Source organism: Vombatus ursinus, unplaced genomic scaffold (genome assembly GCF_900497805.2).
Source record: "Vombatus ursinus unplaced genomic scaffold, bare-nosed wombat genome assembly UNPS02014798.1, whole genome shotgun sequence".
In the NCBI taxonomy this organism is placed as follows: domain Eukaryota; kingdom Metazoa; phylum Chordata; class Mammalia; order Diprotodontia; family Vombatidae; genus Vombatus; species Vombatus ursinus.
In genome coordinates, this window is record NW_020954576.1 from 58,926,800 (window position 1) to 58,937,834 (window position 11,035).

General features: G+C 38.1%; 1 pseudogene; it reads right to left on the reverse strand.

Annotated features, from left to right (window-relative positions):
• Window positions 1-317: 317 nt before the first annotated feature.
• LOC114049452 lies at window positions 318-513 on the reverse strand (annotated as a pseudogene).
• Window positions 514-11,035: the final 10,522 nt, after the last annotated feature.

Genomic DNA, 11,035 nt, shown 5'->3' on the forward strand with positions numbered 1-11,035 from the left:
TGAAAGAGGCTCTGCAAAACAGGCATTTGCCAATCGACAGCATCAGACTAGCTTCTTCTAAATGGCCTAACACTTTTATACCTGTTTCCTCGCTTTAATCTATGGTCCTTCCAAAGGCAATTATGTTTTCTACGTATAGCAGCCCTTCTCCATAAGCTGTTGAAAAATACTACATGCTCTTGAGATGTCTCTCCCCCCTCCCCCACCATAGTGAGTTTATTGCCATCTCTGGAAGCCTTGTGGCAGACAGCTGATGGGGGCTCTTCCACGTGGCAGATAGCTGATGAAGGTCTGAGAAGGTCTTCGGGGATGGGGGCTCAGTTCTCCAGGGGTGCAGAGTTCAGAAGCTTCTCTATCAGGTCCACGTGGTCCAGCAGCATCCCACAGCAGGCAGCAGTAGTGCTTCAGGCCCAGTGGCCCAGGGCATCCCCTTTGGTGTATTTCGACTGCAGCAGGCCCAGGTAGGCCTCCCATGATCTTGCCACATGTGAAGCAGAGCACCGAGATGATCATGACAAGGGTGAGGTGGTGGCAGCAGCAGCACAGGCGGCGGCACCGGGGGCGGGTACATACCCTGACATCCCTTCTCGTCTGCCCCAGCTCCGGTATCACTGTCCCGCCCCCTTTCCCCGTTCTTGAGATGTCTTGAGGCATATGTATAAACTAGAAAAAGCCTGCTTGCTGAGTGGATGAATGCTGTTTTCTCTTTTTTAGTCAGTCAATAAATATTAAGCCCCTACTATGTGCCAGGCATCATGTGAAGTGCTACCATCAGAATCTGGTGATAACCACTGTATAAACCAAAAACAAAATCTAGCCATCCAATACTGTCTAGGAAGCAGTAGTCCATGGCCTCTTGGATTCCTGGCTTTCCACTTTAGTCCTCTTGTTCAAAGTCCAGGAGTCCACATATACCCGATCTTCTATCTTCTTTTGTATCACTGCTACAGGTGATGTCATTTCCCTTTTTGGGATCATCTTTCCAATATGATGACTGTGAGATGGAACTCTGGAGTTGTTTTAATTTGCATTTCCCTAATTATTAGTGATTTGGAGCATTTTTAATGTAGTCATTGATAGCTTGGATTTCTTCCTTTCAGAACCACTTATTTATATTCTTTGACCATTTATCTACTGGGGAGTCACTCTTGGTCTTATAAACTTGAGTGAGTATAATATGTATGTTGGATATAAGACTTTCTTTTATCACAAAAATTATCCAAAGATTTTCCTTTAGTTACCCATTTCCCTTTTAATTTTAACTGAATCAGTTTTGTTTGTGCAAAAACCTCTTAAATTTTATATAATCAAAATTGTCCATTTTTTCTCTTGTAATCATTTCAATGCCTTATTTACTCATGAACTCTTTTGTTGTTGTTGTTCAGTCCTGGCTGACTCTTTGTGACCCTGTAAATCATACTGTTCCTGGTTTGGGTTTTTTTTTTTTTTGCCATTTCTTCACCAGTGCATTAAGGCAAACAGAAGTTGTGACTTGTCTAGGTTTACACGGCTAATAAGCGTCCGAGACCAGATTTGAACTCAGGTTTTCCTGACTCTAGACCTACGGGTCCATCCCCTGAAGCACCAAGCTGCCTCCTCATGAACTCTACCACTATCCATAGATCAGAAAGGCAATTTCTTTATTGATCTCCAAGTATTTTTTGATGTATTTATGTATTTTAAGGAAGAGATACAGCATGGCACAGTGAATAGTAGGCCAGCTTGAGAACAAGATAAATCAGAGTTCAAGGCTTGTCTCTGACACTTACTAGCCACGTGACCATCAGTAAGTTATTTAACCTCTCTATAACCCAGGCAAATCTCTCTGCTCTGTTACAGACTAGTTGTTACCTGCCTCAATTGTGGCAGTTTTCACACTGGGAATTAACCATACCAAGGAAATGACTTAAAAAAAAAAGAAAAAGGAAATGCAACAACCTACAAACAACATTTTACATCCAGTGCTGTAGTAAGATAAATGCTATTTATGGTGGGCAATCTGATATCACTTCACATATTCAACCAAAGAAATCTCAGTTAGGTAGGTCTGAAGTTTCTAATGTTTCACTTAGAACTTTTCTTACAAAAGCTTGTTCTGTTAAAATGTAGCATATGGCAAAAGAAATTGTAATTGACTACAATACTGTCAAAGACAATCCCAATTCCAGATCTTTAGATTATACGTCAGAGCTAATTTTTGTCTTATTTGAAACTAAATTTTTATCAGCACAAACAAAAATAGAAGCCATCTTGATGTATTCATGCTTCAGAGGTTCAAAAGATTTTGCCACAGGAAATGAATGAAATGTGGTGTCTAGCCATAAGGATTGTTTCTTTTAACTACAAAAGGAAGGAAGGAAGGAAGGAAGAAGAGAAAAGGAAAAAAAAGTTGTTCCTATCTTCATGGATATTTTCATGGAGCTAATGGTCAAATTCTTGAACTCGATGTCCTGCCAAGGACAAGTAACCAATTAACAGAATATTCTTTCAATTCTTTTGGATGCCTCAGACTTGTTGGGAAAATTGTCTGCCTATCAGCTGATAACTTGAATACTAACGTCAATGATTCAAACCAAATCTCCTTTGGAAGATGTTGAATAACTAGCAGAATATTGGTGGAGATCAGTCACACATTTGCAACAATTATATTAACCATGCATTGAATATTCTTTCAGTTAATGTGGGAGTTCTAAAATTTTTTTCATTTTTTTCTCTCTTATTTATCTGGTATGAGAAGACAGACTGAAATCACTCTGTGACTTATCATAGAGGAATACAGATACATTCTGTTGTAATGAAACAGGATTTGTGAGACTGATGCCTGCTTTTGGAAGACTATATTCATGTTGCAAATTGTGCTGGGAGCTTTAAAAAAGTTTATTGATATATCTTGTTCTTATATCACTTTCATTTGCCAATATATCAGTCCTTTCTTCCATTCCCAGGGAGTCATCCCTTATAATGAAGAATAACAAAGAAAGAGAAAAAAGCATTTCAGTAAAATTAACTAAAATATCAACTAAATCTGTTTTATCCTGTGTTTCAAAGTTTAGTCCCCAGTCTCTAAAAGAAAAGGGCAGAAGTGCATTTTTCTTGCTCTTCTTTGGTGCCAGTCATGGTCATTATAATTACATAGCATTCAATTTTGGTTTTATTATTGTTCTTTCCATGTCTATTATTGCAGTCATTTGTGCATTTTGTATTCATGGTTCTGCTTACTTTACTCTATATTAGTTCAAATAAGTCTTCCTGTGTTCTCTGAATTCTACATATTTATTGTTTCTTAAGATACCAGAATATTCCATCACATTTACATTGTTGTCTGACTCTTTGTGACCCCATTTGGGGTTTTCTTGGCAAAGTCACTAAAGTGGTTTGCCATTTCCTTATCTAGCTCATTGTACAGATGAGGAAACTGAGGCAAACAGGGTTAAGTGATTTGCCCAGGGTCACACAGCTAGTAAGTGTCTGAGGCCAAATTTGAACTCACAAAGTTGAGTCTTCCTGATTCCAAGACTGGTGTTCTATCCCCTGGCCTACCTAGCTGCCCTTTTCACATTCATACACCATAATTCATTTAGCCATTCTTCACTTAATAAGCATCTCCTTTTCCTCCAAGTTCTTCACTCCTATGCAAAGTGTGGCTATAAATATTTTAGTGCACCTGGGAACTTTCTATTGTTGACATCCTTAGGGCATATACCTTGCATGGGATCTCCAGGTCAAAAGGTGTAGAACTTTCTCTCTTTTTCTTAGCATTATTTCAAATTGTTTTCTAGAGAGGTTCCTATTGGGGGAACAATTCCCAGCTTAGTCTATTAGTATGCTTGTCTTTCCACAATGCCTCTGACACTATTCCTATCTTTTGTTCTCTTTATCAATTTGCAGAGTGTGAGATGAAACCTCAGAGTTGTTTTGGTTTCCACTTTGCTAATTATTGATGATTCAGAATAATTTTTTTTATATAGGTTGAAGTTGACAGTTGTATTGCTTGAAGTTGCTACTGTTATTTTTCGACACATTTTGTTTTAACAGGGAAGACAAATATAAACAAACTTACAAATAAAAATCAAAGTATATTCTCCCAAGAGTTGTTAAAGTAAAACAATCTCCCAATGATTGATTCTGACTGATCAAACAGCCACATACTTCTCTAATTTATCCTTTTCTAAAAAAAGAAAGGCTGTGTGCATTCATTTCAACGAATACCAATTCATTGTATTAAACTTGAGTTTCGTTGCCATCTTATGTTGTCTCGAGTTACATTAATATATCCGTCTATATATACTTTTGTATATGCTTTAAATGTCCTCATTTTTATTTGAGTGCTTCATATTTGTCATTCTTTGTTGCAACAATGTATTCCATATAGTTTTCACCAAGCATTTAAAGGTTTATTTACTATGTACCAGGTAATGTGCTAAACGCTGGAGATACAAAGGGAGATACATAAATAACCAGGTACATTCAAGATATATGCAGGATATTTGGAAGTAATCTCAGAGGGAAGGAACTAGCAGTGGGCAGTGGGAGTGGGGGAAAGGCCTACTGGAGAAGGTAAGTTTTGAGTTTTGTCGTTTTCTTTTCTTTCTTTTTTTTTTTTACACTTAGTAGTATTTTGTTTTTTTTTTTCCCCCCAATTACATGTAAAGATAGTTTTCAACATTCATTTTTTGGGGGGGGGGGCTAAGCAATGGGGTTAAGTGACTTGCCCAGGGTCACACAATGTCTGAGGCTGGATTTGAACTCAGGTCCTCCTGATTTCAGGGTCGGTGCTCTATCCATTGCGCCACCTAGATGCCCTCAATATTCATTTTTGTAAGATTTTGAGTTCCAATTTTTTTCCTCCTCTCACCTCCCCACTCCCAAGAGAGTAAGCAATCTGATATAGGTTATATACATACAATCATGTTAAACATATTTCCATTTTAGTCGTGTCATGAAAGAAGAATCAAAACAAAAAAAAGTAAAACAGAGAGAGAGAGAGACAGAAAGAGAGAGAGAGAAAATAGTATGCTTTGATCTGCATTCAGACTCTATAGTTCTTTCTCTGGATATGGACAGCATTTTCCATCACGAGTCTTTTGGAATTGTCTTAGATCACTGTATTGCTGAGAAGAGCGAAGTCTATCAAAGCTGGCCATTGTACAATGTGGCTGTTACTGTGTACAGTGTTCTCCTGGTTCTGCTCACTTCGCTTAGCATCAGTTCATGTAAATCTTTCCAGATTTTTCTGAAATCTGCCTGCTCATCATTTCTTATAGCACAACAGTATTCCATCACATTCATATACCACAACTTGTTCAGCCATTTCCCAGTTGATGGGCATCCCCTCAATTTCCAATTTTTTGCCGTCATTGAACTATGTATTGAAAGAAGCCAGGGAAGCTAAGAGGCAGAGGTGAGGGGGAGGAGCATTTCAGGTATGGGCTCAGCCAGTAAAAAGGTATAGAGGTAGGAGATGGGAGATGGAGTTTTGTGTGTCAGGAAGAACAGTACAGCTGGATCACTGAATACATGGAGGAGAGTAAAATGTAAAAGGACTGGAAAGGTAGGAATGGCCAGGTTAAAAAGACTTTAAAAGCTTGATAACCTCTATCAATTAACCTGGAATCTACTGAGGGGTGGAGGTAATCCAAACAACACACCTTGAATGGAATTATTTGGAGAGGATCTGGAATCTTTTTGGAAAGCACGCTTCTTACTTTGTCCTATGATATTCTTTTTTTAGCAACCTTTCGGTTTAAATCTAACCTCAGACACTACTAGCTGTGTGACCTTGGACAAGTCACTTAACCCTGTTTGCCTCAGTTTCCTCCTCTGTAAAATGAGCTGGAGAAGGAAATGGCAAACCACTTCAGCATCTTTGCCAAGAAAATCCCAAATGGGGTCACAAAAAGTCATTTGGTACTGACTGAATAGCAACAATGAGTTCTTTTTTTAAAAATTTATTTATTTTGAATTATCAACAATCACTTTCATGAGCTTTTAAGTTTTAAATTTTTCTCCCCTTCCCTTCCCACCTCCCTCCCTAAGACGGTGTGCAATCTGATATAGGCTATACATATACATTCCTATTAAACATACTTTCACATTAGTGATGCTGTAAGTAAGAATTAGAACCAATAGGAGGAACCACCAGAAAGAGGAAATAAAACACAACAGAAGAAAAAAAAATAGCAAATAGTGTGCTTTGATCTGCATTCAAACTCAACAGTGAGTTCTTAAATCACTGAAGAATGAAAGATGGCTAACTAAATGAGACATTTTGAAAGTATCTGAAAGTATTTCTTTTGCGAGGTCTGTATACCTTGAAAGCTTTTCCTTCCATGCATTTTGTGGATTTTGGATACTGAGAATGACAACATCTATTTGTTACTTATATTGTCAAGAAGATGAGATGTGTCAGCTGGTGCCACCCCAGAATCCACCAATTCGTGATTTTTTTGGAACTGGGAGTTTCGGGATTGTTTTGTGAAGATTTCTAGGAGAAAGAAGCTAGAAGGAGTAGAGCCAAGTTGAAAGCTGGAATTAGGAAGATGTTCTCCATCTTGATACCATGTGGATAGGTATTGATATATCTGGTATTGTTCTTCAACTTTCTCCTTCAGAGACAAAAAAACTTTGGTTACTATTGCTATTATGGCAGGAGTTGAGTTTTTCTTTTTGCTACATTGGTATGGACTGTATTTGGTAAGGTTATCCAAGGTGCCTGTCAGAGGCAATTTCCATCACCTGTGACCCTGAGGGTCTGTGAAGTGAGCTATTCCCATTAACTGAGTGGTAACTTTTTTTTGGTGGGGGCAGGCTAGGCAGTGGGGTTAAGAAACTTGCCCAGGGGTCACACAGCTAGTAAGTGTCAAGTGTCTGAGGCCAGATTTGAACTCAGGTCCTCCTGACTCCAGGGCTGGTGCTCTATCCACTGCATCACCTAGCTGCCCCGAGAGTAGTAACTCTTTTGAATTGTCTGGTCTAGTCTTCCTTCTCTTGGGGGTGAAGCAGGGTGAGTCTAGGAATCTAAGGCAGGAAAAGCCAGTTTCTGCTACTGTTTGCCTGGCTCAGGGCTGATAAAATAAATACAGAAACCGTCCTTCCCTCTTTTGCTTTCTGTTCTTCCTTTTCTATCACTTATTTCATTCTTTATATAAACAAACTAGCAACCACTAATCTGAGTTATGTGGTTAATATTAGCAGCATGGATTGAGGTTTGCAGGAAATGTGTGAGTCTAGGTGGGGCAGCTAGGTGGTACAGTGGAGAAAGTGCTAGGCCTGGAGTCAGGAAAATGAGTTCAAATCTGGCCTCAGACACTCAGTGTCTGACAAGTCAGGCAAGTCACTTAACCCAGATTGCTTCAGTTTCTTCACCTATAAACTGAGCTGGAGAAGGAAACTACAAACCACAAGAGACGAGGTATAAAGTGAAAGATAAATTTTTCCTCTGCATGGCAACAAGACAAAGGTAATAACTCTGATTGAGGTTACAAACATATTTCAGGCAATTTGCAATACTGTTCCTATACCACCTCAAGCTGATAAGCAGATGTTACTTTAAGTGGAGATAAAATAATATAAAGTAAGTCAAAATACCTACATGTAGAATAAATGTCTAAGACAACTCTGAACTGGGACAGGGAGGTGTATTATAGTGTGTACCATGTGGGACCCTTTGGGTTCTTTGCAAGTTCTTATGTGACAACCCCCTCCCCCCCTTTTTTTAACATATCACCCAGTCATAGTTCCTTGTCCCTTACCCTTATTTCAACTGAGGGGAGGGCCACCATCACTCTGACAGTTTATATGCAAATGAGGATTTACACAACAGGACAACCCAGGCCACCTGCCTTGACTAAGGGTAACTTTTAGGTGCCCCCAGCCATTGTGAGCTTAATAGGTTCTTCAGCCTTGTAGAGGGGATCTCTATCATTTCTGCATCTCCTTTCCCATTGCAAACTTTCACTCCATATAACTATTCACTTACATAATAAAATGTTGTCATTAGATTTTATGTATCAACGCTATGTCCAAGGCAGTTGTGAACAGCAGTTGTCTGTAATGATGCTTCAGTTCCATCACAGTTTATTTGTTGAATTCTCAAGAATATTTTGAGGATTTATATTTGTAGTATGGGGATTTGTCATTTTTTAGTTTAGAAAGGGGAGCTAGGTGGTGTAGTGGATAAAGTGTCAGACCTGAAAGACTCATCTTCATGAGTTCAAATTCAGCCTCAGACACTTATTAACTGTGTGATCCTGGGCACGTCATCTAAACCTGTTTGTCTCAGTTTCTTCATCTGTAAAATGAGCTGAAGGAGGAAATGGAAAACCACTTCAGGATCTTTGCCAAGAAAATGAGGTCATGGAGAGTCAGACATGGCTGAAAAGAGTGAATAATAAGGGGCAGGTAGGTGGCATAATGGATAGAGCTCTGGTCTTGGAGTCAGGAGGACCTGAGTTCAAATCTGACCTCAGACACTTGACACTTACTAGCTGTGTGACCCTGGGCAAGTCACTTAATCCAGATTGCCTCATGTAAAAAAAAAAAAAGACTGAATAACAAAGTTTAGAAAGGATAGTGAGTTTCTGGTATGTAATTCTAGTCAACTGGATGTAGCTGTCTAAGTATTCAGTAGATGCTAAACTTTTTCTTTTTTTCACCTTTTTTATTAATTTATTTTTAGTTTTCAATATTCACTTTCATAAGTTTTTGAGTTTTAAATTTTCTTCCCTCTCCCTTTCTGCCTCCCTCCCCAAGATGGCATGCAATCTGAAAGGCTTTGCATATAGATTCCTAGTAAACATATTTTCACATTAGTCATGTTGTAAAGAAGAATTAGAACCAATAGGAGGAATCACAAGAAAGAAGAAAAAAAACAAAACAGAAGGGGGGGGAAAGAGCAAATAGTATGCTTCAATCTACATTCAAACTCCATAGTTCTTTCTCTGGATGTGGATAGCATTTTCCATCATGAGACTTCTGGAGATGTCTTAGATCTTTGCATTGCTGAGAAGGGCTAAGTCTATCAATGTTAGTCATCACACAATGTGGCTGTTATTGTGTACAATGTTTTCCTGGTTCTGCTCACTTCACTCAGTATCAGTCCATATAAGTCTTTCCAGGTTTTTCTGAAGTCTGCCTGCTCATCATTTCTTATAACACAATAGTATTCCATTATATTCACATACCACAACTTGTTCAGTCATTCCCCAATTGATGGGCATCCTCTCAATTTCTAATTCTTTGCCACCACAAAAAGAGCTGCTATAAATATTTTTGTACATGTGGGTCCTTTTCCCATTTGTATGATCTCTTTGGGATATAGCCCTAGAACTGCTATTGCTGGGTCAAAGGATATGTACATTTTTACAGCCCTTTGGGCATAGTTCCAAATTGCTCTCCAAAATGGTTGGATGAGTTCATAACTCCACCAATAATGCATTAATGTTCCAATTTTCCCACATCTTCTCCAACATTTATCATTTTCCTGTTTTGTCACGTTGGCCATTCTGATAGGTGTGATGTGGTACCTCAGAGTTGTTTTGATTTGCATTTCTCTAATCAATAGTGATTTAGAGCACTTTTTCATATGAGTATAGTAGCTTTAATTTCTTCATCTGAAAACTGTCTATTCATATCCTTGGACCATTTATCAATTGAGGAATAACTTGTCTTCTTATAAATTGGACTCAGTTCTTTATATATTTTAGAAATTAGGCCCTTATCAGAGACACTGGTTGTAAAAAATTCTTTTCTAATTTTCTGCTTTCCTCCTAATCTTGGTTGCATTGGCTTTGTTTGTGCAAAACCTTTTCAATTTAACACAATCAAAATTATCCATTTTGCATTTCATAATGTTCTCTATCTCTTGTTCGGTCATAAACTCTTCTGTTCTCCTGACAAGTAAGCTATTCCTTGCTCTCTCAGTTTACTTATAGTATCAGCCTTTATATCTAAATCATGTATCCATTTTGACTTTATTTTGTTATATGGTATAAGATGTTGGTCTATGCCTAGTTTCTGCCATGCTTTTTTCCAGTTTTCCTAGCAGTTTTTGTCAAATAGTGAGTTCTTATCCCAGAAGCTGGGGTCTTTGGGTTTTAGATGCTAAATTTTTGCAACCACTAGTGATATGCTGCACAGTTTCTGCCACTTTATTATACAATCATCATTAAATAAGTCAAGGCCTGTTAAAGGTAATCTTTCTGTAATTTCTGGCAGCAATGATCTTGAATAAATCCTTCCATTTCTAGAAACAAATCTAAACAATTAAGCCATTTATTCATTACTGCTTTGTCAATATATTATTCTTTGAGTTCATGTATATATTGCCCATGAAGTACCTTTTGTTTCTACTCCTGGATTTCAGCTGTTTCACAGACTTCATCCAGAGATGAACCATGTTTAATTGCATTCAGCAAATCCTGTGGCATACGCCTGTTGTCAAGCTTTACTATTTCTTTGTGAAGTAAGGTCTGTTTGTTGCAAAGGTATTTCTAAAAATTTTTTACGGTTGTTTGGCCTGAGAACACCTATCAGTCCTCTTCCTCTTTTTTGGCAAGGAACAGCATGTTAATCTTTCCTTAGTTGCTGTGGGATGATGAGTCTTGTGTTTCATTAACACTGTTAGGGACTGTTCTCCCTGTTGTTTTCACTTTACTATGCTAAAAGTATACATTATTTCTGATACTGGGCAGGTGTAAATTGCTTTAAATGTGTTCTTTCTGTTGTGCTTGGACCTCAGGGGATTAGTTGATCTCTTAACAAACATAGCTTCAACTTGCTTCTTGCTAGCCTCCCGGATTCAAGTGCCTTTTGTCTGAAGTTGACCAAGACATTTTTATCATCTTCATCCATTCTGTCAGTCTGACCTCAGTATTTAAGCTCAATACATTCAGCCTCTATCCTTTCTGGGTGACCATTAAGAATTTTATATTTATGGAGTTTAATAACATTTTGATATTGTTGGAAAAATTTTCTGAGAGATGAAGTAGCTGTTTAATATGATTTTCAGTGGATATTGTCTATATATATCAAATGA